The 25,646-nt window shown below is 32.2% G+C and overlaps 1 long non-coding RNA gene across 1 annotated transcript; it reads right to left on the bottom strand.

Annotated features, from left to right (window-relative positions):
- Nucleotides 1–378: 378 nt before the first annotated feature.
- Nucleotides 379–9,218, bottom strand: LOC116423007. Its single transcript, XR_004233496.1, has 4 exons — nt 9,021–9,218; nt 1,660–1,705; nt 705–763; nt 379–577 (listed from the first exon to the last, which is right to left on the bottom strand). It is a non-coding gene; the product is annotated as an uncharacterized LOC116423007 (long non-coding RNA).
- Between the last annotated feature and the right edge of the window lie 16,428 nt (nt 9,219–25,646).

Consider the following 25,646-nt stretch of genomic DNA (forward strand, 5'->3'; position numbering starts at 1 on the left):
AAACTACTACTTTCTGAAGCAATTCATTCAGTTTTAGAAGTGTTTACATTGTAAGGGCATTTCTATCTTTCCTTTGGTCATGCAGAACTGGTAAGGAATGGATCTGTTCCATTTCCGACTCCTATCCTTTTGAAAAATTGGATTCTGAAAACTCCTACAAAGGATTGAAATCTCCCATGATGAAAATAGTAAGAGATTATCCATTTTATGATTTAATAACGTGTCCTAGATAGATTGAAGGGAAAAATTCTTTGCCAGATCATTTTTGTGTAGCACCATAGTCACTTCTCCACCACGAATGAGCTAATTCTGTGCTTTGTTGTAGCATAGGACTGGACCTAGAGTTTGAAAGCATAAGCCAAGAAATGTAGGTTCTGCTGCAGGTTTCTTTTTATTATTTAATTTTTAATTCACTTCATTTAATTTACTTTTTAGTTTATGGAATTAAACAAGCGTTTCTATGACATAGCACAATAAAAAGATGATTTTGTGTAAGAAGACCTGAGAGTTTATCTTGAAAAGAGCTTTTTAAATAGTAGTCTGATATTTGGTTGTTTTCTAGTCATTTGCTTCTGTCCTAAAAAAAGAAAGCACAAATGATTAAATTCCAGCTATTTGAAAATTTTGGTTAATTGTGTTCTAGCTTATTAGATTTTGTTTTTTGTTTTTCCTATATTAAAATTCCCATGTGAGTCAGAACTTACAGGTTACACTTTTCCGTTTTCCTTCCTCCAGGGTATGCTCTTGCCCTTCTTGGTTCAATCTGCAAAGAATTATAAACAGTTTTATAAATTGAAGCTAAATAGCCATTTTTTATGTTATTATTTTAAAATCTAATTCTCATTTCTGTGGGAAAAAATGCAACCTATAGTCTTATACAGTATGTGACAATAATGAAAGTGTAGCCAGAGTTTTGTAATTGAGAAAATAAAATGGAAGTCATAGTATTTCTGATAATCTATGGCTATCTCTAAGATTAGGTTTTAGTATTTAGTATTTAGAATTAAGATTAGTCCCAAAGTGAAATGGAGGATCAATGCATATTGAGTTTGAATTAAACTGTGTGAATTTCAAAGCTTGTTTGTAAAATACTGGTTGGCAATAATATAGGGACCACAGGTAATATAATATCATCTACTTTGGGTTTTAATCATAATTTTTATTTACTACTTTATTTATTTGATTTTTATTTTCCCTCAAAATTGTGACTCTCCAGGAAATTAAATAATAATGTCTTTTGTTTTCCAGTTGACTGCTTTATACCAGTGTTATGTGTGGGCCAATATTTCACACATAGAAATACACTGTGGGCTTTAAAAATGCCTTTTTTTGCAAATAAAAAGTTTGGTGAGTATATATTATTTTCAAATTACATTATAATTATTATTAAAGTACCCTTCTTTTCTCTTCTTATTAATTACAATTCTAAAACCACATCTTATACATACACTTTGTATTTCTTAATTATTATTGGTTACCATGTATAAATTTAAAAAGATCAAACACAAAATTAAGAAGAAGGAAAACTAAGAGAAACAAAGGTAAAAGAATACAATTGAAAAACAGAATGCATTCTGGGATGAACAAACATATACTTTCCAATCTCTCAAATTCAGGATATTACAAGCCAGAAAAAGCAGGATATCTTACCATTCTTACCTTTTTTGCAATGAAACAAAACCTCCTTATAATAGTGATCAAATACCTGAAATTGTAGTGGAAAATTAAAATGACTGTTAGAGAAATGGATGCACATCAGCCTACTGTTCAGCAGATAATGCTTAGAGTAAACCTGGTGATTGTCTAATATCAATTAAAAAATGCTGAAATTAATAAATAAAAAAAAAAACACCAGGACAATGTTGGGTAAAAAGATAGAACACATATAATATACATTTTTGACTATAGCTTGGAGAAGAAAGAGCAGCTTATTTTAAAACATGAAGTCAAATATATTTAAAGTATTGTCTTATGCTAATCATATTTACTCTCATTTCCTTTCAGAGATAAAAAATATTATCTCACTTCATATACAAAAGTAATTATAGGAGAAAAAAGTACAAACTAGATTTGAAAGATATTTATTAAAATTATTGTCTGATTCAATATTCAGAATTTAGAATGTGTCATCTGAAGTTACTGTGAATAAAACTGTACGTTCAAAGAGTTACTATGGAGAAAAAAAATCAAATTAGCTAAAAAATGAATTGTCATAAAATGAAATAGAGTAATTTTGAATACTAGATAGTCTAATTTCTACTTGTAAATAATACATTTTCAAGACTAAATCAATAATTCAACCAATATTTGTTAAACACTTCCTGTGTACAAGGCAACCATGTCAAGTGGCTGAAAGTATGGAAAATTTGAAATATTCTATGTCCTCAAGGAGCATATATTTTGTTGTCTAAAATTAATTTGAAAAAAAGATTTGCAGTTATAAATGAATAGTCCTCCCTACTTATCACTCATATTGACTTATTTTATTAGGTTTTCACTTAGTATGACTTTGCCCTCTACAAAATACAGTTCCAGCATTCACTATGTTGAGCAAATACTTGCAGCAAGACACTACTATGAACTAAATTCAAAGTTCAACTTGGACATCCACTGAGTGGCTAATGGCATCTCATGTACTGCATCTTGGAAGTTGGGTTGGCATGGAAACTCATCAAATATCTGAAGCTTCTTTTTGTCCTGCTTAATAAGCATAGTTGACATTTAGGTAATGTTTAGGATTTGTAAAGACTTCACATACATTATCTTATTTCATCTTCTGGACAACCTTATAAAAAGCTGGTGTGTTTATTCCTATCTACTATCTGCAAATGAAGCAACTGAAGCAAGAAAGGTTAAGTAGCTTGACAAGGTAAAATACTAAATATTATATGCAGGGTTCAAACCCTATATCTTTCCTGATTCCAAGTTTAGCATTCTTACTACTATCTTTGACTTTCCATCATTTGAGAGATAGCCTAAGTGAGTAACTGACATATATATATAGGGCTGGCAAAAGAGTGGCTCTTCGGTGTCTAACAAAACTAAAAAGAAAAAAATAAATAAAATAACCACTTATAAAGGCCTCTTTCAATGTGGCATTTGCTTCAGACTTGCTTGATATCTGTCACTAGTCTCTTTTCCAAAATTCCAGCTTCTTAACTTATACCATGATATTTTTATACTATTTTTTTTTACCATTTTGTTGATCTGGCACATTCATGAGAGTCCCATACATATATTTACTTTAATATAAAAGAACTTTAGACATTATCTAATATACAAGGGTTAGATCTAAAAGGTTCTACCTTAGAGATTATCAAGTCAAACCTCATTTTACAGATGAGCAAACAAACATCCAGGGTTAGTTTAATGACTTTCCCTGGAGCAAATATGGAATAAACATCTGAGCCAAAATTGGAGGAAAAGCCTTCTGATATTAAACCTAGTATGCTTTCAATTTTACTATATGGTTTCATCTCTCCCCAGCCCTCTCATTTTATAAATGAATAAAGTGGGTAGTTGATAACATGTAAAATGGCATGCCCTAGATCAAACTACTAACAGTTAACATAGCTTGAAATAGAATCCAAGTTATCTGAGTTTAGTTCTTTTTCCCCTCATTTTTTTTTTAGTCCCACATAATAAGGCTTATTCTCTGTTCCACTTGATTCCTTTGTCCAGGTGTTCACTTTGGCTGTTTAAGGCAGATTTCTCAGTATGCCCTTAATTCTTTTTTTAACCTAATAGATGCTGAGACTTGTAGATCTGACAAATTTCACTCCTTTCCTCTGCTAGAACTAGTAAAATATATGTACTTCTAGAGATCCCATGTGATTCTTTTAATCTTGTCTGTTCCAGGGTTACAAAAAAGCATATGCTCAGAGGGAACACTTGATATAGTTTGATACTGAATATATGAATATTGTTGTAATATTTCAGGGGAGTTCCTTTGATAACATTACCCAGGTTTACACAGGATTTGAAAATGGAAGTTAGAGGTAATGATTTCTTTTTTATATAACAATCTGTTGGAAGAGGCTATTTTCACACTTGAAGAGAGAAATTCACCTTAGTGCCTTGAGTTTATTGTTAATAGTCTAAAAGTGTTGCCACAGACTAGCTATAGAAGGGGCTTCTCTTGGGGAATGATAACTCTTAATAGTTCTATTGGAATCTAGAAGGGGGATTTGACATTTTTTTCAGGTGTTGAAACATTTGTTTTTCCTTACTAGACTGTGAAGTGGATGACTAAAATATTTATCATTATGCCAAATTTACACATAAGGAAAATTAGATTCAGAAAGGTCGTTAGTTAACAATTATTTATTAACTATGTATTATGTATCATGCTATGTGTTAATTGCCGATTATACAAATAGAAACAAAAACAGTCCTTGTACTTAAGAAACTCACAATCTGGGGAAAACCAATAAATTAAAAAAAAGTAAAAATTAAAAGGTTGAAGATTAAAAGAACAAAGAAGTATATTCATAAGAAAAATGAAAAGAGTAGAGTCTGGCTTAGGAACCTTGCTTAAATTGAGGATTTGGAAGGAATCTTCTGCTCTTTGTCTTCTATTCTCTCCAGTCAAAGGAACATAGAAACCCAACATAATAGGGTACTTGTGAAATGTGAATTTAAGAGTTTATGTGATCTTGGAGAAGAGAAGTTTTCTTGACAGACATGATGAAATCAAAAGAATGAGGTCCAAGTGGGAAATGAAGAGATAGCTGACTTGTATACTTTCACTAAATGGAACATCTGGGAGTAGGGTAGTGAATTGCTCATAGTCACCATGTTACTTTAGTATTAGAAACAAGATTAAAAGTGAGTTCTTTCTGATTCCAGATTCAGTGTTATTTTTACTTTATCCCATTGTATCAGGGAAATAATATTAAATGTCAGAGAAGGTGAACATCCAAAATCCACATTGATAAAGCAATCCTCTATATGTTCCCTAAATTGATTCTTCACAACAACTCTATAAGTGTAGTGTAAGTGTAATTATATCTCAATTTTACAGATGAAGTAATTGAATTAGAGGATAGTTTTATATGATAGACTGAGGACTTTCAAAAGCTTTTACTTAGATTGAGATATATCTGTGTCCTTATCAGCTATAACCATTAGTACTACTTATCTGCCCTTTGGAGTCAAATCACAACAGAATATCTTCCATATGATAATCTTTCAAATAATTTAGGCAGATCTCATTGGCCTCCCTTAATCTTTTCCTCCCCAAGAGAAACAACTCCAACTTCAACTGGTCCCCCTTCTGCATCATTTTAAGTCTTTTCAGTTTCTTGTTCTAATTATAGTGTGTAAAAAAAGTAATTTAAAAAAAATCTAATCTGAATTAACTATTGACTGATCTATATTATGAAGATAGATAAATATATAGAGAGAGACAAAGAGAGAGAGAGAGAGAGAAGAGGAGGAGGATGAGGTTGAGGTGGAGGAGGATGTTGAAGAGGAGGAGGTCAAGGAGGAGAAGAAGGAGGAGGAAGAAGAGGAAGAAGAGGAGGAGGAGGAGGAGGAGGAGGAGGAGGAGAAGGAGGAGGAGAAGGAAGGGAAAGACAGGGTGAGGGAGAGAGAGACATCCTAGACAGAGAAAGACAAAGAGAAACAGAGAGACACAGAGAGAGAGAGAGAGAGAGAGAGAGAGAGAGAGGAGAGAGAGAGACTATAACATCTAAACCACATTTTATTCTTTCTTGTATGTTCCCTCATTCTAATAACCATTGATACATAACTCTGTTTAATGCCGTCTTTTTTGTCTTTCTGCTGACCACCATTAAGGCAGAAAAGAGTAGCTAATTCAGGTATTCAACCATACAATATAGAGTCAAATGTGTATATCCTGGAGTCCTGACACTTAAGATAGATGGTGATGAATGAGTACAAATGCTTTATAAATAAGTATGAGGATGCCTGCATAAGAAGGCAAAATGAAAATCTGGAGACAATGTGTGCTTAGTTAAATTAAGAGGGTAACAGATAAACAGACAAATACACATACACATATAGATAGAGATAGATACATCCTTATAGAAAGAGATAGAGATACAGTTATATAAATATAGTTTTAGATAGGTAGATAGATAGACAGATAGACAGACAACACTACAGGGAAGAACTCAAACAATGAATTCTATTTCTCCCAATGAAGATCTTACAATAGAAAAATCATGTCTTAATAATGAAAAGTCTGGTTGCATGATTATTGGGGACCTTTTTGCAAACTTCTAGTTTTTTGGAAGTAGCCACTTAATTCTAGTAAACTTAAGAAAGATCAAATGAATGCTGGAACATTCAGAAACAACATCATGAATGATTTTCTTGAGTGTACATTGGAAACATAGTCATGGGCACCACTGTCTGTAAGAGTGACAGAGATTTGGTTCAGTAGAATGTTTTGGTAGAATGTGCTGTGTGTACATGAGACTGCTCACTGGATTTTAAGCTGGAAAATGACATTTTCTGCTATGTCCTTCTCTAACACAAATATTGCCTGATTCTCAGATTCTATAGATGAAGCATTTTCTCATTTTGACTTATGTTCAATGTGTTTGGGAATCTGTTGGTTAACTCTGGAAAAAAATAAATTATAGCAAGGGAGAGCTCATTAATGAAACTACATGTTTAAAATTTTTGCACTAATTTTTAAAAGTCATTATGATTTGGGAAAATGTTTTATTCACCTGTTACAATATAATAGATTCATAGATCAAGAGTCATAAGGAACCTGAAGATTCATCTAATCTAGTCCAGGAGTTCTGAATCTTTTTTTTTTTTTTTTTTGCCATAGATCCCTTTAATTGCATGATGAAGGCCATGGACCTGGACCCCTTTGGCAGTCTGGCAAATTTTACACATCCTTTGAGAGAATATTTTTATAAACATAAAATAAATATAAAATATTATTAAAATATATTGAAAGGCAATTATTAAAACATTTTCCTATTTAGGGTCATAGACCAGAGGAAATTTGCCCATGGACTGACTTGGCAATTAGGCATGGTGCCCATGATTCCCAAATTAAAAAAAAAAAGAAAAAAGAAAAAAAAAAAACCTGACTTAGTTCAATCCTTTTTTCTTAAATGACTCAATAAATATCTCCAGAGAGTTTCAGTGACTTGCTTAAACACACATAGGAAAAAAGTGTGTAAAGTGATTCAAATACTAATTTTCTCTTATAGATCTAATACGGCTTTCAGTAAAACATGGTGCCACTATTAAGGATTCAAGATCCTTAAGAGGAGAGTCTGTGTTTCATCATTTCTACATCTTTAGAGTCTAGCACAGCACCTTGCCACAAAGTAGGTTTTAGTAAATGTTCCCTAGATTGGATTGGAGAAAATAGTATTTTATAATTACAAGATTATATATATATATATATATATATATATATATATATATAAATAGTAATGACCATGTACAGGAAGTCCTTTGAATTTTCACATTCTTTTTGTCAGTTTGCCATGTCAGTCAGCATTATGAATATTCCATTTTATTGAATCCTTGGGCTTTCTAAGAGCTATGTGTATCAGAGGAGTTTCTTTGCAGTATTTTTCAATACTTGGCAGATTGAGCATTTGATGTATGGAAGATAGTGGTGGTAACATTAGGCAAGAAGCAAAAGGAAATATCATGTCCAAAAATCTTCTGTTCCACCAACCATCTGTTTCATCATCATCTTCATCATCATCATTCTCTCTCTCTCTCTCTCTCTCTCTCTCTCTCTCTCTTTCCCCACTCCAAGGTCCCTTACTTTCTGAGACACAACAATATTGAAAAGATAATTAGTAACCCTACAATGACATCAAGTGAAAGGAAGAGTCAACTGATAAAATAAACTTCATTGTTGTATTATTTTAAGAAATAGTCACAGTCTTAAAATCTTAATCTTTGGCAACCACCACCCTGATCAGTCAGCAACTGTCAACATTGCAGCAAGGACATCTATTAGCAAAAATGTCACAAGTCACTAAAGACTCAGATTATTGGTTAACATTTATTTACAATGGTATACTTTAAAATTAAGATGTACTTTTTTGTTATAATATCTTTGCACATAACTTGTATATACATTGGGAAGTCAAATACAAACACAGAAATATAAAGCAAATCATACATATATATGTATATATATATATATATATATATATATATATATATATAAACTTATGTAGATATACCTATATTGTACATGTGTGTATATATACATATTTACATTTATGTATATGTCTATATATGTATATACCTACAGATGCACATTTACATACATACATTCATATATACATGTATCTGCTTTATTATTTTGATATCTGTCTCATGTTGTCTGGAATGAAAGATATAATATTTCTAAGATATACTTATATAAATTCCAGATACATCTGGGGGAGGGGATGGGGGGGAAGGAGGGAAAAAATTGGAACAAAAGGTTTTGCAATTGTCAATGATGAAAAATTACCCATGCATATATCTTGTAAATAAAAAAGCTATAATAAAAAAAAAGAAAAAGGGGCAGATACAGATGTCTACTGATTGCATATTGACTTAGAAAAGCACGTTAATATTATCTATGTCTCCATTGTATTTGTATTTAATTTGTTAAATATTTCCCAAGTGCATTTGAATCCAGTTCTCCCAAATTCAAAACTGTTTAGGACAAAACATGTGCTTGACAACTTCACTCTAGAAGAGCTCCTATCTTGTTTGAAAAATAAATCAAGTAATATGGCTTACATAAGGCCTTTCCTCATTCCCCCAATGACAAGTTTTTCCCTCCTTCCCTCCAAAACAAACAAACAAAGAAACTAACTAAATACATTGACTTTTTATATTTATATAACAGAACTAGGAATATATCCAGTTCTCCTGACATGGAGGGATTCTATTTATCAACAGTACAGTGGGAGGAGCCCCCTTCATTTGATTGCATAGTCAGAACAAATTCACTCTTTATCATATATTTCCTGTTGCTTCCCAAAGGGAAATAATACACACAGTTCACTCACAACATTGGCTCCATAAAATGAAACAAGAAACGAAGATATCTTTCTCTCCCACTTTTAAACTTTCTTATTTTCCTTTTAATCTGGCAATCTGAGAAATGGGCCCAGAGTGTTTTTATTTCTGTGCTGTTTCATTTTTCCGGCTATATTTTAGGTTGAGATCCCACTTGACCTGGGAGTTGAAACTATAGTAACCATGGATTAACCAATGATTTGAGGAAGAATGTTAGAATCTAACCAGTTGTCATGGAAACCTTGAGAAGCCAGGGTTCCTTGGATTCAAGCTCAAGGAATGTTTTAGATTTGGAATTTGGTACTATTTTTTACTATTATTTGGAATTTTATAGGAACTGAGCTAAACTGTGAACCTAATCCCCCTAATTTTCCCAGATAATTAGTTGCTAGAATGGGGGAGAAATTATTATGGAATATCCAATATTTTAAAATATATTTTTGAAGTAAACATTTATTTGTAAAACTAATATGACTGTTAATTGCTAAATAGAATTAGAATGCAGAGGACTGACCCTATGCATGAGGAAATACAATAGAACTGGCATCAATGGCAGAAACTATACAGAATCAACAAATGTTATAGAGAGTATCTGAAAGCCTTAGACAAGGGGTTCAGGGTAATATAACTGCCCTTCAGGTAGGAGACAGGGAAACAAGTGTTGCATTTCTTTACAGAAGTATATACTTTTCTACAAAAGAATATCAACTCTTTGAGAGACGGGATTGTTTTATTTATGTCTTGAAATCTTAGTCATCTAATATTATTTCTCATATATAGTAGGTGCTTAATAAATGCCAATTGATTGATTGTCCCAAAGGAAAAATAAATTCAATACACTTAGGCATGAATTAGTCAGATTAAAACCCAGAGGACCTGAAGGAGCTTTATTTGGATCAGAAAGGGGGAAGAAGATATTTGTATCTCACAAACTTAGCACAATGCCAAACAAACATTAACTAACTTACCAAATTACAAGTATTTAAAAAGAGAGTAAGACAAGAGGAAGTGAAAACAGTCAATATAGATGAGGTTTTCAAGAAAAGAAAAAGCCAAGAAAAAAGATAACATATTATGATGATCAGAAAGATGAGATGAGTTTACTCATGCATGATTAGATCAAATCAGTCCAAGGGTGAGTGGAATTTCAAAGCTCAGTAAGTTATACTCTCCAGGTCATTATCTGGAGGGTTCTATGTCAGAAAAGATGGAAGAAGTCCAGGGTGATGACTAGAGGGCATGTGAAAAACAGCAGTAGTAGTAATGCATTAAGTGCAAATTTCTTCCAATGGTACTCTGAAAAGGAGAAAATGTGCTTATGTTTAAGAGATTTTTCTATATAAAAGATCATAAGAATGTATCATTTATACTCAATCCAGAATCCCTTTTGAAATAAATGCAATTATTGCAATAAATAATTACCTATTTTCATAGTGTATTATGGGTATTTATGTTGTTTCCTAGGTTAATTTTTTTTAACTCCTTAAAAAGATCTGTTTCCTTAGCCTTTCCAAACCTCAGTGACTAAAAAAAAATGTTCTATCCATTGGAAAGAAATGCCTCACACACTCTTATGTACTGCTGATATATGCTCTTGAAGCTTCAGGACTTGATAATTATGTGTACTCTAACACTGTTTATGCTTATGCTGGGATGCTTGCACATTTGCTTGAGTAGTCTCTGAGGCTGATAACATAAAGACATAAATACTGTGGGTGGGTGATACAAAGCAGCAGCACTTAATGTATGGCTTAACACTTGGTATTCTTCAATAGCCCTATTTAGGTGGCAATCACAGGGTTTAGATTCAAGATAAGAAAGATATTTTACTGGCAGGAAACTCCAGAAGCAACTGTATGTGCATCATCAGACCTATCTGCTGGTCACTATCCTGATTAGACCTGTTGAGATGTCTCACCACCCTATTCTCTCCCAAGTCATTTCTTTTTAATTCACTTTTGATTCAGAGAAATCATATGATTGAATGCACTTGTTAATAACAATAAGAATCTGTGTAATCTTAAGTGAGATTCATATTAATACAGGCTCTTCACTATTAAAAAAAAAAAAAGACCGTTATTTCATGTGTGTGCTTGCAAGGTCTAATCTTTTTAGAAACCCTGCTCTTCCCCCCCAAAAAAAAAATTTCCTTGACTTTGTGGTTGAGGTATCTCTCCACTCTTTCCTATGCAATTGAAAGACATATATTTACTTTAAATGAGAAGAATTAAATTATTTTCTTTGTAAATTGCCTTAGATGTGAGTGTGAGAGCTGTAATTATGAAAGGTCACAATTCTATTTTAGGAAGCTACATTTTTATGCTAAATTTTTTCATTTGCTGCTTAGTGAGGAATATTTGCATTTCCATTTTGGTGAAACCTGTGTCTCTTCCACTTAGTATCCCTGGGAACTGGAAAACACATAGGGAGAGAGCAGAATAATTGGATTGTTTGTTGTACTAGACCAAAAAGGGGCCAGTAAATTGTGGTTGTTTTGGAGTCTCAGAAGCATTGTGCTTAAAATGCAATTTGCCAGGACTTTAAAATGGTCTCTGTGTTTATTTGATGACATTGTCCTTTCATAGTTGAAAAAAGGATTAGACTGGGTCTGAAGCTCAATATGTTTTCAGAGTCCAATTCTATAGTTCTGAGTACACTTTAAATGTGTAGAATACAGATCTTTAAACTCAACCTCTGTGGGAACCCAAAAATACATTGCCACATACCAGTTTAGAAAAGCTCCTCATAAGCTTTGCTTCCCTTCCCCCAATTTATTCCCTAAAAGTCATCATAAAATAATGAAGAGAATACCGTTCTAGTATTCTGCTTGCTATTCCCACTCTCATTCCCTGCCAAGCTGCACATTTTCTTTCCTTAGTCATTGCCTCTGCACAAACCACAAAGTAAATATATATATTTTTTTTTCTTTTTATACATTCTGGAACCTGTACCTTTCTTCAAGTCCAATTTCAAGTGCCACCTTCTATCCACCAACAACTTCAAATGTTCCTAGTGTTTTTAACACTTTTATTTCTCTCATGTTATAATTTTATATACGTAAATGTGTGATGAATTTTTTTATTATAGCTTTTTATATATAAAACATATACATGGGTAATTTTTCAACATTGACCTTGCAAAAACTTCTGTTTCAACTTTTCCCCTCCTTCCCTCCACTCCCTCCCCTTGTGATGTATTTTAAATCAATAAATAATCACTTAATAAGGATCTACCTTGGATTAGGCACTGCTTCATGCAAAGAATATAAATCTAAAAATACAGCAACCATATCTTCAAAGGGCTTCCATTCTATTTGAGGGAAAGGGAAATATAAGAATGCTCATAAACAAGATATCCCAGCATATACCCAAAATAATTACAAAGTAATTTGTAGAATGGAGCTAATAATGGGTAAATCAGAAAAAATCTCTTCCTGAAGATGGAGCTTAAACCATTAAGAATTAAAGAGAGCTAGAGAAGAGATAGAGAATTCCAAATATAAGGGGCTTATTTTATCCCCTCAGGAAAGTGTCATCTTCTTAAGGAAGAGACAGATTGATGTATTTTCAATGAATTTATTTTTGTTTGAGCTATGCTTTCCAGTACCTAGCAAAATGCCTTCAATGTATCTGTAGTTTAATCAACATTTATTGGGCTGGATTAGACCTCTTTCTTAATAACTAGTCATATACATTTAAGAAACTTATAACCTCTTTTTGTTGTTGAGTACAAGAGCCACTTGCTAGTGGCTGCTGGAGGTCTAACTCAGACCTGTAGAATGGATCTCCTCATGTGAGTGGATGATAATGACACAAGGAAACTGAGAGGCAGTTATGTTGTCTGACTTCTCTCCTCTTCCCTCTTGCCTCCAATTTATTTCATTCCCAATCCACAAGGAAAATCTGCATCAAAGGTTGCTTTGCAACTCCTTCAACTGTTATGATTCACATCTGTGGAGGCTCTCAGAGAATTGACCTGCCCCTTCACTTAGGCATGGTCCTCAACAGCTTTTGGACTCCATTGAATGTCATTTCTGTAGAGAAGGTGACACTATAATACATCTAGAAACCCTTCCTAGCTCTGTCATTCTAAAGACAATGAATCTGTATGATTCATATACTAAAACTGATTTGAAAGAGCTGATTTATTTTTCCACTATAACATCTTTTATAAAGACTGAAGAAAGGTATGTCTGGGCATCAATTTATAAAAAGACTTAATTTAATAGATTTTATAGTTGGTTTTATTGGACCATAAACTCAATATGACTCAACAGTATCATATCATGGTTTCCAAAAATGGCCAGGTAATAATCTTTCTGTACTCTGTATAAGCTCTACATTGAAAAGAAGAAATTAAGAGCTTAACCATGTTTCTCAGGACATTGACCAGGTTAGTAAGAGGTATAACAGAAAGAATTTTGAATCTGGTCATTGATTTGGGGTTCAAATACTAGTTCAAAGTTTATTAGCTCTATGATCTAGGGTAATCACTTGATCTAATAAGGCTTTTGTTACCTCTTCTTTCAAATGAAATAAAGTTCTACCAGATAATCCTTCAGGTCCCTTCCAGATCTTTGATATACTCTATAACCTTATGTTTCAAAACAATACAGCATGAGTTCTGTTTGAAACGCACTGAAAAAAGACAGGCTTATGGTATACATAGTATACCATAAATATACCATGGTATACTTGGTATACATGGAATTCCATTAGTGGAATATGGTATACAATTTTAAGGCTAGTCACATTCAACAGACTCTCAAGGCCTCCATTCAAGATGTCACAAACTAGGATAAGAAACAAATTAATTTTTTATTTAATAAAATTGAATTCCTTTGATTTTCCTTGAATTTTAGTTCATATGTTAAAAGAGAAGAAGTCCATAGACATAAATTTATAAAAGATTGCATAACTAAGGAAGTTTATGCATTCTTGTTTGTCTCTGAGACACTTTCCTACTCTAAGAGTCAAAGTTTAATTTTTTGCTTGTTTGTTTATTTTTATAAGCAAATAACTCTTAGATTTTTGTAATAATAGTTGAAATGTTCATAGATCTTTACAATCAAAAAACATTTTCTTTGAGTATGAAGATAATCCTATGAACCCAAAGCCAAACAGCTACTACAGGATTAGAATTGAAACCACAATTCATCCCATTCTTCAATTAAATCAGACTTCTCTTTGATCTATACTGCTCTATAGTATAATTGTTATTTCTAGTTGGAAAAGGAGTACTTAAATTTTATCCTTTTTTTTTTCCATAAAATATTGCAATGTAAAGGTAGAAGAGGTAGTCTGTAAGACAGACAAAACCACTGAAATCCAACCTCTGCTACTAAAAAGTTTGCCTTTGCTTAATCCTTTCATCTCTCTGGTCCCCAGGTTTTTCACTTATGTAATAGTGAGGTAAGATAGCATCTTAAAGTGAATATAGTATCCGATTTGAAATCAGTTGGAATCTAACATTGTATGAATTTTGTTATATATCACTTAAATGGACCTTAGTTTCCGCATCAATAAAATAAAGAAACTAGACTCTAGTCTGGCCTCTAAGGTCTTTTACCAGTTCTAATTTATAAGCCTGTGGTTGACAAAGTTCTTTCCATTACTAAAATTCCAAAATGCTATATAATCAGAGAGAGACATTGTAATCTTCAAACATTTCTTTAGGTTAGTTGAAATTCCTACTTGGAACTCAGCTCAAAACTGTACTTCAATAGAACAATAGGAAAATATATGCATACTGAGCTTTCCAGTAGTATATTCTGTGCTACTGCACAATGGTCTTTGTTTGTTTGTTTTTTTCCTCCACTTACATTCTTGGATTAGCAAAGTACAAAATATATGTCCATTTGCATTTCAATGAAAGGTTAAATTCCAAAGGGAAAATTTACTGGGATTAGTACTATCTTGTTAACTATTTATTCTCAAAATATTTGTGGTGTCCATTTATTTAATGGAATAAGAGTTTCTGCTGTTTTTCAATAAAAAGCATTACATTACATGATAACATTAAATACCTTATCAGAGTCCCTCTTTTTCAATCAGTTTTGAGTTTTTGCTTTTAAGTGATGATTTGATGAACATATAATTAATGGATAGTGCTTAACTTCTCCTTGGGCTGTCATTCTTGGTCTCCCACAATGATTCCAATTTGCATTTCTAGGATTATTTCAAAATGCTATCCATTACCTAATTTATTTGCCTAAAAAAAATTGCATAGTCACTGCATTGGATCTCTACCTGACTTTAGTAATCTTACCTTCCTATTTTCAGTCATAACATTCTACATACCTAGAAAAGTATACACTTAACCCATTCACATTTGTAATTCTTCTCTTGAAGAACAGGCCTCTTCCAAGGCCTATTTCAGAACCATCATTTCTGTCCCATATTTTCAGTGAGGTAATGTCATCTAGTGGGAAGTACAATAGCCCTTTATTCAGAAGATGATGGATTCAAGTTCCAGCTTTTATTCTGATTAATTGTAAGAAGTCAGGAAGTCATGATCTCTGTTAAATTGAGATAATAATATATTTTCTATAACAGGGTCATTTGAAGGAAATAGTAAATGTAAATTTTGCTTAATAAGGTACAATGACCAAATTATGTTTAATAATACTTGCATTGTAGATGTATGTATATTAATATATTCTTGTTGAATATGTGTGTTTTTACATATATCCTAACACACACATTTATATATATACATAATTTTGCAAATCCAACAAAACTTTTTTTCATTTATTAAAAACTTAGTATATTCCATGGAACTGGCCTAAACAATGCAATAGATGGATGGATGGATGGATGGATAGATAGATACAGAGATAGAGAGATATAAATTTTGTTAATCATGTCAACATCAAGTATCAGTATTATTCTCCAGCTCTACTCTTACATAACTCAAGATTGAAATTTTCTCTCCCACCTAAGATTTTACATGATACTATGAATGGATCTTCCCTTTATACTTATTTTCCTAATTGTCTGCAAATTGTTGATATACTTGTCTTATGTAGGTTTTTTGAGGGCAAGAACTCTATGATTATATGATTGAATAGCTCATGTGTGCTATAAAGACCTGTGTGCCCCAATGACTTTTTCTGTGTGCATAGAGACATTTTCTAGTTGAGAGGAGAACTAAATTCAGTTTCCCTGATTGAGTCTGACCCCTTCCACTTGTAGAGTGGAGTTCATCTTTGGTTCATTCTTAATTGGCCTCTTAAAAGATTAAAAGTGAGCACCATGCCATCCCTTGTTCATTCATCCCTGTGGGGAACAATACAAAACACATTCTTAGAACTTTAATAAAATTGTACATGCAAAATGTTTCTAGACAATGATCTTTCATGACTTACTTTTCCTTACTAATTGTGGGCTTTTTACTGCTGAGAAGCACTAAGAATTAAGTTCTACTTTGTGGAAATTTCAAACTATTAACAGAATCAGAATTAGTGTTGAAATGAGACCCTTGGAGAGTGTTATATGATATAAAGTGGTGAAATGATTTAAAGAGGAAAGGAAACTAGACTTCTAAGAAAATGAAAAGTAAAAGCAACCAGAAGTGTTACAGAAAGAAATATCTTACTATATATTATTCCTTAGTGCTAAGTTAGAAAAAGGGAGAAACTGAAGTAAAACAGCATAATAAAAACAAAAGAAATTGGCATATCCATCTAAAAGAATAACATGAGAAAATGAAAAATGATTTTGAATGGCATGAATACTGACAGGAATGTTCCCCAATGAGGAAGTTCATTATTGCTATATGATCAAATTTGTAAAATCTAAGATATTTTTTCATTTCCAATTTAATACACTAATATTATAATCTATGAAGAGGGAAAAGAGATTAATTTTAGAAGCAAATATCATTCAATTAGCATATTACCCTTATCAACATCATGTTTTATAACAACCTTAATGATGTCAAGAAAAGAATCAACAGACATGCATATTTGTGTCTATGTATGTGAATGACTCTCTCATTTCCTCTCTCTTTATTCATATTTGTATATGCATTGGTATATTTATATGGCTATGTATGAGCCATATATGTATATGTATGTACATATAAACTTACACATACATGTGTTTATGTGCCTGTGTATGCATATGCCCAAGTACACATATGGAGTATCTGTATATACAAATATGCATGTATATGTATATAATATAATTGTATATATATTCAAAAAGATCTACATTTACATACATATGCTTGTATGTATATGTGTGTTATAAATCCATATATGTGAATTTATACACATGTGTATAAATATACTATTATATGTATTATATATTTGTATGTATATATATGTATAATAGATAATTTATATGTACATAAATATCTCAATACATTTTTGTATACTTACATATCTATGACTTTTTTTTCTTTGCATACACTTCTGCCTGTTGATTTATCCCTATCTCTGATTACATACTATGTATTCTATAATCATTGACCCATAAGGATTTATACAAATACTTGAGACAAAAGTGATTTTTAATGTTCTTATTATTGAAGGGGGGGTAAAAGGGGGGAGAAAAAATGGGGGGAAGAGGGAGAGAAGGAAAAAAGGAGAAAGGGAGAGAGGAAAAGGAGGAGAGAGAATGTATGTATTTTGTTTGTATATTTTGTCTTAGTACCTCACTATTATATTAAATTTTCTGCATCATTTCTGATGTTTTATTTAATGATAAATATGTAGTTCTTCTACCACTTCACTTCGAATGATATCTTGATATCTTGAATGACACCACAAATGGAGCAGAAGGGATGGAGGTCTTTTTCAAAAAAGGTGGGAATGCATTAAAAAAACAGATAGCTTATGAAAGAGAAGGAAAAGAGACCCCAAACTTAGAGAGATGGAAGCCACCCTCTCCATCTTCATCTTATAATAAAAATAAGGCATTAAAATTTAACAGGAGAAATATCAGGTACCTGATTGGCATCTCTGTCTGCCATAAATTTATAGATGTCTCTAACAGGTATAATAGCAAAATAGATCTGAAAATGCCACCAAATAACACTTAATGCTTTTTAAGCTGATTTTTAAAGCTGACTTTAAATCTCATTAACAGCTACTGACAAGAGGGGCACTGAACCACATTAATTGTACATGTAATGTATGAGACAAAAGGTCAGACATGTATAGGATGCCCACAGACTGACAGTGATAAAAGAAGCACAAGACTGTCTATCTTTAGCTATTTCTTCCAAGTAAAACCTGCATTGTAAGATAAGAAGAATTAACTGTAAGATTTCTGAAACCTTCCCTGAAAATTATTAAATATCTATAATGTGAGCTGCATTTGTACTTTCAAAAAGAAGTATTGTGGGTGAGTGTGTTGCTAACTGTGACTGTAAAATCAGGCTTTACAGTTATTGTACTGTATAAATTTTATCTGGTCTACACAATTAAGTTATTTCAAAAACATTCTGTTTCATACATAAAAATAGAGTGTTAGCTATTTAATGAACCATGTGAGAATATGAAATGTCTGCTTCTCTAACTATAATGCTTTCTGAATGCCTATCTGAAAGGCAGGAAGGAGGAAGTTGTGAGAAAAGGTTAGTATTTTTGATTCAAATGGTCCTAAGGATGAATATTTCTGAATTTAACTAAGTGGGAAAATAACAAACTAGTAGAGAGGAAAGGAAATAAGCTCAGGAGATGATTTTCAAAGGACAACTGGATTTTGGAGAAGTCTGACAGTTGAGTAATGTGATAAAATAATTTTTCCAAAGGAAAATTCTGGAAAATCAGAGATATTATTAAGTAATTTTTTTAAGAGAGAAGAAATATTGACTTGATTAATATATTTAAATATCTTATAATAGCTTAATTTTTACTGTGTAGTAAAGCTGAAGGCATTAAAACTTTGTCTATATGTGTCCTTCAACACCTGGCATTGGATTATGTACCATCACAGGTTTGTAAGTTATACTACCATGTTATGGTAAAAATGACTACTTTTATAGCTTATATCAAACTTTTATTTAGGAGTATATTTTGTCAGAATAAAGGTGTTTTTGAAAAGTTACTGGTACCTTATTTATAGGCAAATATTTTGTGACAAAATTAGTGCTAGTAAATAGAAATATTCCTAGTTATACAGCAAGCTAACTTAATTTAGGTATTATATAGTTTATAAATTTGGTATTAATTTTAAAAGGCAGTAAAATTAACAAAGCTTAACTAATTGGCTGGAGATCAATTTGAATAAATGGCATCCTTAATTCAATGGTACTATGATCTCATGGATATGGATATAGATACTTCCTACATGTATATAGAATGACTACTGATCCATGCCTTCTCAGCCTGTGAAATTTTGCTCTTTCATTTCTCTAAAAATGCCATATAGCATTTACAGAATACACTAGATGTATTCCTATAGGACTTTTAATATTTTGTGGATGTCATGCAATATTCCAGTCAACCATTTATTTTCCCTCATTCTCACCACACACATGGTCCATCTTGTTTTCTAATTGTGTGAATCCTGAATGATGGCTTTCATATCAATGCTTATTCACAGATATCATCACTAACATCCTACAGACTTTTTACCACTCCTTCCATTGTCCTGTAGATATTCTGAATTTGTGATTCACAAAAGATACTTATGATTTATTATTTAGTCATGTGATTTTAGTCAGGATTATATTAGTATTAAAAAGATGGGGCTTTTGAGTGAAGAGACATCTGGGAGAAAACACGATTTCCTAAATATAATTTATTCTATGTTCTTCCTATTCAGGGTAAGCATACAGGTTTTTCGTCTGTTTGCAGTGTGTGTCTGTAGAAAAGTAAATAAAATGTGTTTACATTAGATAGATAATTCTGACTTTTGATGTACAATAGATTTCAATAAGGAGGTTTTGTAATATTTTCTAATACTTAATGTCACTGAGACAATATACATTTTGTGACTATCCTGAAAAGGTGATAGATATTGCAGCAACTGTTTTTATAAAGAAGTCAAGAATTTATTGAAGATTCTACCAATCATTCAAGCCCACAATGAAATGGCAGCAGTAGTTCCAAATTTCAAAAATGGGAGAAAATATAAACTAAAATTGACAAATTAATTAACAAATAACAAAAATCTAATGAAGTATTAGAAAATGAAGAAAAATATTTAAGGGGAGCTGGATATTTAATTGTTCATTATTGATTATTCTACAACTCAACAGAGGGTTCTTGAAATAAAAAAAAAATGTGAGAATTATGAAAATAAACAAAAGAAACCAGGGAAAAGTAAAGCTCATAACTATCATTGGGAAGGGGAAAAAATATGTCAGGAGCAGGACAATGAAAATTTTGAGGTTCTGAGGACTGCAAAAGAAAAATGTCCATTGTTGAAAATCACTTTTTCATTCAAAAGCATATTGAAAATGTTGCTAGATGAAGAACAAGTAAACTCGTAATATCCAGGTATCATCATCAAACTGTAAAATATATAATTCCTAAAAAAACAAAAAAATTGGGGGGAGGTTAGTTACTTCCAATGAGCTTAAAAAGCTTTTTGAAAAAGCTTTTTATTTTCAAAAATATGTATGGATACAATGATCTCCTGTTTCTGGTCATTTCACTTAGTATCAGGTCATATAAGTCTCTCCAGGTCTCTCTGAAATCATCCTCCTGATCATTTCTTATAGAATAATAATATTCCATAACATTCATATACCATAACTCCATAACTTATTCAGCCATTCTCCAAGTGATGGACATGCACTCAGTTTCCAGTTTCTTGCCATTATGAAAAGGGCTGCCATAAACATTTTTGCACATGTGGGTCCCTTTCCTTCCTTTAAGATCTCTTTGGGATATAAGACCCCCAGTAGAAACACTTCTGGATCAAAGGGTGGGCACAGTTTGATAACTTTTTGAGTATAGTTCCAAACTGCTCTCCAGAGTAGCTTGATCCATTCACAATTCCACCAACAATTCATTAGTGTCACAGTTTTCCCACATCCTTTCCAACATTCATCATTATCTTTTCCTGTCATCTTAGCCAATCTGAGAGGTGTGTAGTGGTATCTCAGAGTTGTCTTAATTTTCATTTCTCTGATCAATTGTGATTAAGAGCATCTTTTCATGTGATTAGAAATGGTTTTAATTTCTTCATCTGAAAATTGTTCATATCCTTTGACAATTTATCAATTGGACAATGACTTGAATTCTTATAAATTTGAGTCAATTCTCTATATAATTTAGAAATGAGGCCTTAATCAGAATCCTTAAATGTAAAAAATGTTTTCCCAATTCATTGCTTCCCTTCTGATCTTGTCTGCATTAGTTTTGTTTGTACAAAACCTTTTTTAATTTAATATAATCAAAATTATCTATTTGGTGTTCAGTTATGAGTTCCAGTTCTTCTTTAAACACAAATTCCTTCCTTCTCCACAAATCTGAGAGGTAAACTCTCCTATGTTCTCTTAATTTGCTTATGATATCACTCTTTATGTCTAAATTATGAACCCATTTTGAACTTATCTTGGTATACAGTGTTAGATGTGTGTAGAGAGCTGAAACTCTGAAAAACTGTTCTTGAATCAGATAGCAGAACACAAGGCTAATTGCTTATTTGATGTGAGATAATGGCTTTATATACATATTTAGATGAGATGGTGATGTGATGGCTCTCCTCACCACTGGTGCTTGCTGAATGTTTTGGTGATGAGATAACTGAAGGCAAAGATTGGAGGGCTGGGAAGAGAAGTCAAGATCATTTGGCTGCAGGACAAGGAGAGAAGTTGGAGACTTCAAACTCCAGAAACCAGGATTTAATTTTTGGCAAGTCATGTGGCAGCTTGCTTGCCTCCTTCACTTCTCCCCCTAAAGACCAAGAACTTTGATTAATTCTGACTCTGATCCTGAGGCCCTTCAGGGAGCTAGTCCAGACATTACAATTGGTGCCCAATGTGGACTAAGGACCATAATTTCAGTGAAGAAGTCCCTGTGGCCAAGAAATAGGGTGAGTATTAAAATAGACAAACAGGGAACTTTATTAAGGGCTAAACTAGAAACTTTCATTTTCTAAGTGAAATGGGGCAGATATTAGGAAAAGATTCCCCCCCCCCCACACACACACACACAAGGGAGCTCTATAGAAAACATACTTAGGTTAATAAAGAGGCAAAGTTTTCTTGTAACTTGGGAGCAGATTGATGGACTCTTAGAAACATTAGAATCAACATCCCCTTGTTCTTCAAGGAAGAAGAAGTAGAGTCAGATAATTGGAAATTAGTAGGAGAGAAAGTACAGTTCTTTAGAGGAAATCATTAGACACTGTGCCACAAAATGTAGATTGATTCAGGGAAGTAGAATGGGGGGCCCAGCCCCAGGGCCCAAAAGCAAAAATACTTGGGGCATGATGGCAGTCAATGCTACATTCAAAGAATCTTTAGAAGTTCAGTATTTAGACATGACCAATCAGCCAAGAAAAAATCTGATAGGAGAAAGGGATTACATAATCAATCAGTCAGGAAGCTACCTGATAGGAGAAAGGGATTGCAATTGATTTGTATGGATTTATTTTGTATCTTTTAACTTTGCTAAAGTTGTGAATTGTTTCTAGTAATTTTCTAATTGATTCTATCTCATCATAACATCTACAAAGAGTCATAATTTGATTTCCTCATTATCTACTCTAATTCTTTAATCTCTTTTTTCTCTTTTTATTGCCAAAGCTAACATTTCTAATAAATCTTGAATAGTAATGGTGATAGTGGGCAACCTTGTTTCACTCCTGATCTTACTGGGAATGGTTCTAGTTCATCCCCATTACATATGATACTTGGTGATGATTTTTAATAGATGCTTCTGATCATTTTAAGGAAAAGTCCATTTATTCCTAAACTTTCTAGTATTTTTAATAGGGATAGATGTTAGATTTTATCAAATGCTTTTTCTGGATCTATTGAAATAATTATATTATTTTTGTTAAATTGATTATTGATATAGTCAATTATGCTATTAGTTTTCCTAACGTTGAAAGGATCCTACATTCCTTGTATAAATCCTATTTGGTCAAAATGTATTATCCTGGAATGACTTTCTGTTACTTCTTTGCTAATATTTTATTTTAAATTTTTGCATCAAAGCTCATTAGGGAAATTGATCTATCATTATCTTTCTTTGTTTTTAACCTACCTGATTTACTTAGCAGCATTTTCTGTGTCATAAAAAGAATTCGGTAGGACACCTTCTTTCCTTAGTTTTTTTTTTTTTATTGTTTATATAATATTGGAATTAATTGTTATTTAAATGTTTGGCAGAATTCACATGTAAATCCATCTTGTCCTGGAGGTTTTTACTTAGGGAGTTGATTAATAGCTTGTTCTATTTCTTTTTCTAAAATGAGACAATTTAAATAATTTATTTACTCTTCTATTATGTGGGCAATCTATATTTTTGTAGATATTCCTCCATTTCACTTAGATTATCAAATTTATTGGCATGTAGTTGGGTAAAATAACTCCTAATTATTGTTCTAATTTCCTCTTGATGGTACAAAGTTCTCCCTTTTCATTTTTGAGATTAACAATTTGATTTTCCGCTTTCTTTTTTCTAATCAAATTAACTAAAGGTCTATCTATTTTGTTGCTTTTTTCATAAAACCAACTCTTAGTTTTATTTATTAATTCAATAGTTTTTTTTTACTTCCAGTTTTATTAATCTCTCATTTTATTTTTAGAATTGAAAATTTGATATTTGATTGAGAGTTTTTTATTTGTTCTTTTCCTAGCTGTTTTAGTTGCAGGCTCAATTCATTGATCTTCTCTTTCTCTATTTTATGCAAGTAACCATTTGGAGATTTAAAATTTTCCCTTAAAACTGCTTTGGCTACATTCCACAAATGTTGGTATGTTGTTTCATTATTTTCATTCACTTGGATGAATTTCTTGATTGTGTATAATTTTTTGTTTCACCCATTCATTCTTTGATTAGATTATTTAATTTTCATTTAACTTTTGGTCTATTTTTGCTGGCGTCATTGCATGTTTTTATTGCATCATGATCTGAAAAAAAGTATTTACTATTTCTGACTTTCTGCATTTGATTTTGAGGTGTTTATGCCCTAATACATGGTCAATTTTTGGATAGGTTCCATGAACTGCTGAGAAGAAAGAGAAATGTACTCCTTTTTGTCTCCATTCAATTTTCTTCAAAGATCTATCTTATCAACTTTTCTAACATTCTATTTACCTCTTTAGCTTCTTTTTAATTTATTTTGGGTTCAATGTATCTGGTTCTGAGAGAGTTATGTTGAGATCCCCCACTGATATAGTTTTGGTGTCTATTTCTTCTTGCATATCACTTAACTTCTCCTCTAGGAATCTAAAAACTATGCCACTTGGTGCATATATGCTCAGTACTGTTATTGCTTAGTATTGCTATTGCTTCATTATCTATGGCATCCTTTAGCAAGATATAGTTTTCTTTTTTATCTCTTTTAATTAGGTCTATCTTTGCTTTTATTTGATCTGAGACCAGGATTGGTACTTCTGCTTTTTATTTATTAATTTATTTATTAATTTCACCTGAAGCATAATAGATTCTGCTTCAGCCCTTTACCTTTACTCAGTATATGTTGTTCTGCTTTAAATGTGTTTCTTGTAAACCACATATTGTAGGATTCTGGCTTTTAATACAGTCTGTTATCTGCTTCCATTTTTGGGGGTGCTTATCCCATTCACATTGACAGTTAAATTAATTAATTCTGTATTTCCTGCCATCTTACTTAACCTCAATTATTCTTTTCTCTTTCCTTTCCCCCTTCTTCCTCCCCAGTATTTTGTTTCTGATCACCACCTCCTTCAAACAGTTCTCCCCATTTAGAGCCTTTTCCCCTTTACTACTTCTGTTTTCCCTTCTTTTAGCCTTCCCTTTTCTTTTCCCCTTTCTCATCCCACTTTCCTATAAGGTGAGACAAGTTTCTATGTGAAAACAATTATGTCTGATATTCTCTGTTTGAGCTAAATCTGATGAGAGTAAGATTCACAAAATGCTTTTCCCCACTACTTACTTTCCCTCAATTATAATAGGACTTCTTTGCCTATTTGTGAGATGTAATTGTCCTTAATTTACTTCCTTTTTCCTCTTTTCCCAGCACAATACCCTTTCTACCTCTAGGTTTTTTTTTCATATTATCATAATAAAATCAAATTATACCTGCACCCTCTAAGTATACCTGTAACAGAAATATAGTTGTCAAGAGTTCGTTCCTTTTTACCTTTTTATGCTTTTCTTGAGTTCTGTCTTTGAAAATCAAATTATTTACTCAGTTCTGGTATTTTTGTCAGAAATAGAAGAAAATTCACCTATATCATTCAATGTCCATCTTCTTGTTTGCTTTCATGTTGATTTTTTTCTCAGTTTTTTCTTGATTCAATTTTCCTTGTGCAACAAGATCATTATATAATTATGTATTCATATATTGGATTTAACATATATTGTAACACATTCAACATGTATTGGACTACATGCCATCTAGGGGAGGGGTGGGGGAAGGAGGGGGAAATTTGGAACAGAAGGTTTTGCAAGGGTCAATGTTGAAAAATTACCCATGTATATGTTCTGTAAATAAATAAAA

This window comes from Sarcophilus harrisii, chromosome 3 (assembly GCF_902635505.1).
Source record: "Sarcophilus harrisii chromosome 3, mSarHar1.11, whole genome shotgun sequence".
In the NCBI taxonomy this organism is placed as follows: domain Eukaryota; kingdom Metazoa; phylum Chordata; class Mammalia; order Dasyuromorphia; family Dasyuridae; genus Sarcophilus; species Sarcophilus harrisii.